The 7,650-nt window shown below is 37.5% G+C and overlaps 1 pseudogene; it reads left to right on the top strand.

Moving 5' to 3' along the window:
* The first annotated feature begins 2,211 nt into the window (after nucleotides 1-2,211).
* Nucleotides 2,212-2,931, top strand: LOC102927897 (alcohol dehydrogenase class-3 pseudogene; annotated as a pseudogene).
* Nucleotides 2,932-7,650: the final 4,719 nt, after the last annotated feature.

Here is a 7,650-nt window from a genome sequence, read left to right as displayed (position 1 = left end):
ATTACTCTTCTTTTTGGAGATAACAAAGATCAAGGAGTTGCTATGCATGATTTTAAGGTTTAATATAAAGCTATAATCATTAGGACAGTGAAACATGAGAATAGACCTATAGATTATTATAATGTGTGCACGGCCCAGAAACAGGTCATTTCTAGGGGTTTTTGCCTGGAGATACTTAAGATGAATCTTAACATGACAAGGCTTCAGAGAAATGTAAGTTTGAAGTTATAGATTATACTACAGAAAGACAACATGTTGATGCCCTAAAATGTCCATCTCCCATTAATCTCTTCAAAACTCATGTTCTGCTAGTAGTGGACCAGATTTGTTGTTGTGGAAACACATAACAAAGCCAACTAACTTTGGGAATATGGGCTCCAATATCCAGAAAGTTCACTTAAGACCATAATCAGATGATATTCTTGTGGGCTTTTTGTTACCCTTCACAACCCAGTTTAAAGTTTCTCTTGTCGGTATCCATACATCTACTTATTATATTGTACTAGAATGTCTTACTGGCTCCTTACATCATTTTAGGCCAAACTTTCCAGTTATGTGGTTCTAAGTCTTGGACTTCAAATCCTGCCCAGAGCCTGTGTGCTCCCAGGAGAGACACAGGGCCTCTGAGATGGGATGTTTGCACAACACAGGACAGGACAGAACTATTTTTGCTCTTCCCTGATGACATTCTGCATCAAGTTTGCTCATGTTCTCCCCTTCACAGTTCAGGAAGAGATAGCACTGCCTCACAAATCAAAAAACAAATAAACAACAAGCACTAGGAGAATGTAAGTGGATGAAGGCATGAGCACTGATAATCCATTTTACCTCTGGGGGAAATGTTCTGTGACCCCTTCCTAATGGCTGCAGAAGGATTTTCTTGGCAATTTACAAGAACAAAACAACAGTGGTTCTTTCATTAAGGAAATCTTTGGTTTAATTATGCTGGATCCTGTGTGATTTTAATGGATATTTTTTTGCATTGGTTGGTTGCTTTGTGTAGTTTTAGCAGTTTTCCCATATGTCTTTATGTAATGTAAACAGCTACAAGAGTCCCTGAGTGCTCAGATTTAGATTTGTTTCCCAGTTCCTAATACTTCCTGTGTCTGTCTTCCCCACATTGTGCTTTCTTGGGAATCGCTGACAACATTTACTTTTCATCTATTATTCATATTATCAGTAAACATTTTAAGAACATTTATTTCCCTGAGTGCCTTTTAAGTCGTTGCCGGCATGGGCTTTACTCTGAAGATTGCACAGAATCACTATTGCCATCATTTTCATCACCACTGTCAAATAACAAGGTGGATGAAGCAGTAAGAAAAATATCAGTTACAATTATACAATCGTTGACATAGCAAACAATATCTGCTCCTAAATATTATAAAATAATCATGCTTTGGGACTGAATGAAGAAATACAGGATGTGTCAGAACGTATCTAATAAAGTCCTCATCAATTGTGGTTTAACTTTTTTTATTTCTACTTTTAGAGTCATATAATTATGGGCTGGAGGGATAGCTCAGTGGGATAGCCCTTGCTACACAAATCTGTTGATCTGAGTTTGATTCCCAGAACCCATGTAGAAAAGCTGGATATGGTTGCATGTATCTGTATGCCACAGAATGCTTATGTTACTGTTTTCTAGAATTTCTCATATTGTACAAAGGTATGTTATTAATCAGCTAAGAACACAAAATTGAGTGCTATAATATTAAACATATAGCCTTGGGTGTAGACATAATAGTTCCTAAATAGTCGATAGGTATGTAGATAGACACATATGTAGAGATAATCTTTTAAAGTAGCACACAATCTTTAAGGAGAAGAAATAGGTGGATGATTGGTGTGCAGATACGAACTTGCAAAAGTGGACAACTAGGTAGGTGATCATGTGCATGGCTGCAGTCACCTGGGAGGCTGGAAAGCCTCTCTCCATAGAGGAGATAGAAGTACCACCTCCAAAGGCTCATCAAGTTCGAATTGAGACCATTTCCAATGCTATTTGTCACACTGATGCCTCTGTTCCGAGTAGAGCTGATCAGGAGGGATGTTTCCCAGTGATTTTGGGACATGGAGGTGCTGGAATTGTGGAAAGCGTTGGTGAGGGGGTTACTAAGCTGAAGGCAGGCGATACTGTCATCCTGTTTTTGTCTGAATCCTAAAACAAACATTTGCCAGAAGATAAGAGCCACTCAGCGGTAAGGATTAATGCCAGATGGCACTAGCAGATTTACCTGAAAAGGGAAGCCTATTTTTCCTATCATGGGAACCGGCACATTTCCAAATATGCTCCATCTCCATTGCTAACATTGATCCTGCAGCCCCTTTGGATAAAGCCCGCCTTGTCGGTGGTGGTAGAGTGCTGCTGTGAACACCGCCAAGGCAGAGCCTGGATCTACCTGCTCCATCTTTGTCCCAGAAGGAGTGGAATTGGTGCTGACCATGGGATGTAAAGTGCCTGGTACATTCTGGGTATCGACTTCAATAAAGATAAGTTTACAACGGCCAACGAATTTGGATTCTCTGAATGTATTAACCCCCAAGATTTCAGTAAGTACTCATTGCAATGACAGATGGGGGACTGGACTACTTCTTCGAATGTACTGCCAATGTGAAGGGCATGAGAGCAGTCCTTGAGGCTACCTACAAAGGTTGTGGAGGCATGTGGTGGTAGGCATAGCTGCTTCAGGTGAATAAATCACCACTTGTCCATTCTACCTAGTGACAGGACAAACATGGAAACGGGCTGCCTTTGGAGGATGTAAGAGTGTAGAGAGCATCCCAAAGCTGATGTCTGAATATCTGTCCAACAAGATAAAAGTTGATGACTTCGTTACTGGCAATGAGTCCTTTGACTAAATTAACAAAGCTTTTCACCTGATGCATTTGGGAGAAGGTATTCGAACTGTTATAAAGATGTTACATTGAAAAGAGAACACTGTCCACCCTGTACCTTTTCCTGTGATCAGATACGAACAGAGAGACAGCTTTGCAAGCTAACAGTCTCTTAGACTTCCAACACTACTAGAAGGAATGTGTGTAATCGTGGCTGTAACCAAAGACAAGGCAAATAGTCACAAGTTGGTTTTCTGAACACTCCACATAAATAATTTCTGCTCATCAAATAATATTTTAACCTAATAAAAATAGTTGGCAATAAAGAGAAGAAATAAGTTAACTTGACTTTGACGTGTGTGTGTTTGTGTACATACAAATGTGTGGAGGCCAGAGCTCAATATTAGATGACGTCCTCTAGTACTTCCTACTTTTTACTGTTTTGGAGACAAGAGTCTCTCACGGAATAGGAAGCTCACCAATTCAGCCATGGTTAACCAGCAGGATCCAGAGAACCTCTTGTCTCTGCGTCCCAGTGATAAGAATATGGGCATGAACAGACATTCCTGACTTTTATGTAGGCACAGGGAATTTAAACCCAGATCCTTATACTTGCTCTGCAAGACTTTCCCCATGGAGGAATCTCATCACTCCTCATTCTAAATACTTATTATCTATGATAGAGCAAAGCCTGATGGTTTCAGGGAGAGAAACTACATAAACCTAAGGAAGATGTGTAATAACCTAGAATATTATATAAGTACTTTTAATAACACTTTACTTAAATACTAATGAAATGTGGCTTGAAACAAAACCTCCTTAAAAACCCAAGTTTTCTTTAATAGTTTAATAACATATAACAGTTTAATAATATATAACTTATACCTTCTGTCATTACACCAAGAAAAACCTGTGTAACATTAAGTGCCTTAGTGTGGTCCCTGTGATCACATTGGTTTTTTCATTGTATTTCATCATGTGCTTTGGCTTTAGTGGAAAGCACTGGTTAACTTAAATCTTCATCCTTCCATATAAGCTCGTCAAATCAGCAGCCTATGAAGCTGGTGATGACTAACTAATGGCAGAATGATGACTAACGATAACTATTCATACCCTCATTTTTGCTACATTCAGGTTTCCGGAGAGACAAAGGGGAACAGGATCAGAGACACTGACATGAGCATTTGAAAAAGTAAACAAGCTTGTCCTTAATTATGATGAATACAAGTAGAATGAATGCAAGAAGCAAAAGCTGGCTTCTGAGGAATGCTATACAAGTGTCCAGTAGATCCTGAGGGTCTCCATAGTAACCAGAATGATTTCAAATGTTGATCCATTCCACCAAAGCCCAAGCAGTTGTTTGGGTTTTCTAACTTCCTTGTGTTGGGTAATAAATGCCTAACAGTTCATCTGAGCCATGTTCTGTTCTCTATATGGATGCCCAGTGTACTATCTGGGCATTTTTATTATTATGAATGGATGCTCTACTGTTACATCCTGACATTGCATTACCAGCATAGCTTTATGCTTTTCTTAGTAGTTTCCCATCAGGGATGCTTATGCCTTTTAATAGTAATATGAACACTGTTCAAATACACTGCTTGAAATCCTGATCTTTATGTATGCTGCTCATGATAAAATATATTACAATACATTAAAAGGAGACTAACATGTTATTCTCAGATTTTTTTTTTTGGAAAAATACAGATTCTCTTAGTTATAATTTAAATGGCAACATCTGCTATCATTTCTAATGCATTTCTTATAAAATAAAATTACTGAGTTTAAAAATAAGATTTTCATGAGATGAGGCCTGGGTAATTGGAAATTAAATACATTTGCAGAAACTTGTTTTAATGCATTTAAAATTTTATGTTTTCACACAAATTACTCAACAGAAACAAAAATCATAACATCTAAATTCATTTTAGGGGCATTTATGAAAGTTTAGCTACTATATGGGGCATTCATTCCCCAGGTCACAAAGGCAATTAAGTAGCTATTAATATAAAAGAGAAACCCTTCGGTGAATCATCTCTTTAAATTGATGTTCCACTGTGTGGCAAAGCGTGTACTTTTGGTATTTTCATGTTATCTAGCCTTGATCCCATTAATGTTTAATTAGTGTGGGCCCTGTTTGATTTAATTTAAGCTCCCTTTGACTTTTCCTGCATTATGTGCTCTCACATCTACCATTAGTCTTCACAGAATCCTGTGTTGGGAAAAATGCATCCTTTGCTCTGTCAAGGGACACTGAGAAATTTTTGCTGTCAACTCCTAACAGTCCCAATGCACCTGGCGATCATCATTATCTGTACAAAGAAACCACAATTTCGAATTAAAACGGAGAAAATAATTACCCAATTATGTGGATACTTGGCATCACAGCACTGGTGGCCATTTGTGAAATGCTGATTGACTAGGCCCATCCCATATGATGTCTGCATCACGTTTCAGGTTTCTGGCATTCCTCATCAGCTCAGGCCAGCACAGTGTTCTTCCGAAACTGCAGTTTCAGTTCTTGAGATGATGGAAGCTAGTGTTGTAACTGGCAGCACTTGTGCATTTCAAAGTCTTCAGCAAGCATGACTTCAGCTCCTAAACAGAACGCTGTTACACACAGGCTATGGTGAAAAAGGCAACACTCTTCGTACCAAGTTCTGGACATTTTTATTTTGAACTCAGAAATTAAACAAAGACGTTTGGTTAAGGAAACAATGAGAAAGCAGAGAGAAGGGCAGTCGGTTTGTTTTAGGATTCTTTCAGATATCTACTGCATTTGTAATACACAGCACAGCTTATGGTGTGGTTAGGACACTATGATTTCTTTAACTAATTTTTGGGGGTCTCCCGTCCATCTTCCGTTTCCTCCCATCTGTCTGTCCTTGTTTCCTTTTTTTTTTTTTTTGAGTTGTGTAGTTAATAGTTCTTAACCTACTCAGAGTCATGTTTTTCATTTTAATACTTCCATGGAAAAGATCTCTTTCTAGATAAGTTAATGGCAGCAACTCCCTTTCACATGGAAGTAAAACTCACAGCATATTTCAGTGGCATGGTCGAAAATATCCTATTTGGAATTTGTCTACGTTTTCGTAGTTAATGTGAAGCTTAGGCTCAAAAAGAAAATTTTTGCCTGGATTTGCTCACCACTTCATTACCCTTTCCAAAGAGAAAATGAGGAAGGATGGCAGAGAAAAAACAACCCCCATGGGAAACCAACATCTCAACTAACAATCTGTCAGCTTCCCAGGGTTGTAGATTTTTTTTTTTTTTGATCAATGATAAAATTCTGTGTTCTCAGTCAGGAGCAGTCAAAGCATTTACTTCTAGTGAAACTCTATGTGCGACACATCTTAATCAGAGAAACAAAAATCTCTCACTCAAGAAATTCCCAAAGACATGTTCCATAGGATATACAATTATAATATTCTGTTACTTAAAACACTGGGCAAATTCATACAATTTGGGTTTCTGAAAAGAAAATAGTATTTATTTTAAACAAGAGAATAGAAACAAGGCTTTTTTCCCCCCACTTTCTTCTAAGACTCTCCCAGGAAATGAGAATTGTGGTTCCCATAAATTTTGTAACTCATTTTTAATAATTAAGAAAATCATTTATTGTAAGAATTCAGCATGGTAGGAGATAGCTTAATGTATAAAATGGCAAAGTTTTTCAACAGTAGAAGCAAAATATAAATGATATGAATCATCACAGAAGTAAAGATATTCTAAGGAATATAGTTTATTTAATACAGAAGTGCTTTCAATATTTACTTTCTTTAAGGATCCGTGATACATTATTTTTATCTTTTCAGACATTTCATGTCACGGTGGAAGGACACGTTTGAACTGATTAGGCCTGAACTGTGACCTCAGCTACACAACTCAGTTCTGTGGTTGCCCTAGCAAACCATGAACTTTGAGGTACCCAGATTTACTAATTTAAAATGGGCATGTCAGCCCATGCATGTTTTGTGGAGTTCCTTTGGGTTAGGGATCAAATACGTAAACTGAGTAAGCATAACATAAATGAATATATAGTAATTTGAAAAGACAGAAAGAAATGAAAATTAGTGACACATATTGAACTTTTCTATATAAAACATTTTTCCCCCTGGAAGTTCCCCAAGAGTGACCATCACAGCTTATTCCATCATTGTTGAGATAGCTGCTTCCTTTGGAACCTTCAACAACAGCGTAAGTCATGTGAAATCAAGGAGAGCACTGTGCCTCTTTTATCTGTGGGATGACTATTATAGGTTGTGTGGACACTAAGAGGGAAACGGAAAGATAAACGTATATAGTGGTGACCCAAGTCGTCAACTGCTGATTTCAAATTATCAAAGGCATCCTTGTGTGAGATGAATAATTATTAATTAATTCAGCCTTCGTCCTATATTTTCCTCCAGGTAATCAGGGCAAAAGAATAACAACTGAACTGCCCATGGGGAAGATGCCTATTACACAGAAAATCATTAAAATTCAGAATAATAAAGGCAAATGTTTGTGTGGAGCAAATAGAAAAGACTTGGTTTGGTATTTTAGAATTCTCATGTTTAGAAATCAATATTAATATATGTATATTAATTAAAAAATAATAACAGGAAATGTTGATTAAATATTCTTTGTATAGCTTTCTAGTGATCTGCTTCTGGCATGGTGAGAATTCAAAGTGTAATGCAATGATCTTTAACCAATTTCCCCATCTCATTGGCCTTTCAAATGTGGCTTATATTAACTATGCAAATTGTTGCATGACTCTTCTGAGCCTGAGACTTACTTGCTGATTTCAAGGATGTTTCTGAAGAATAA

Source organism: Peromyscus maniculatus, chromosome 13 (genome assembly GCF_049852395.1).
Source record: "Peromyscus maniculatus bairdii isolate BWxNUB_F1_BW_parent chromosome 13, HU_Pman_BW_mat_3.1, whole genome shotgun sequence".
Lineage (NCBI taxonomy): Eukaryota > Metazoa > Chordata > Mammalia > Rodentia > Cricetidae > Peromyscus > Peromyscus maniculatus.
Note: the sequence above shows the minus strand (reverse complement) of the source record. Positions and strands in the feature narration are given on the sequence as shown.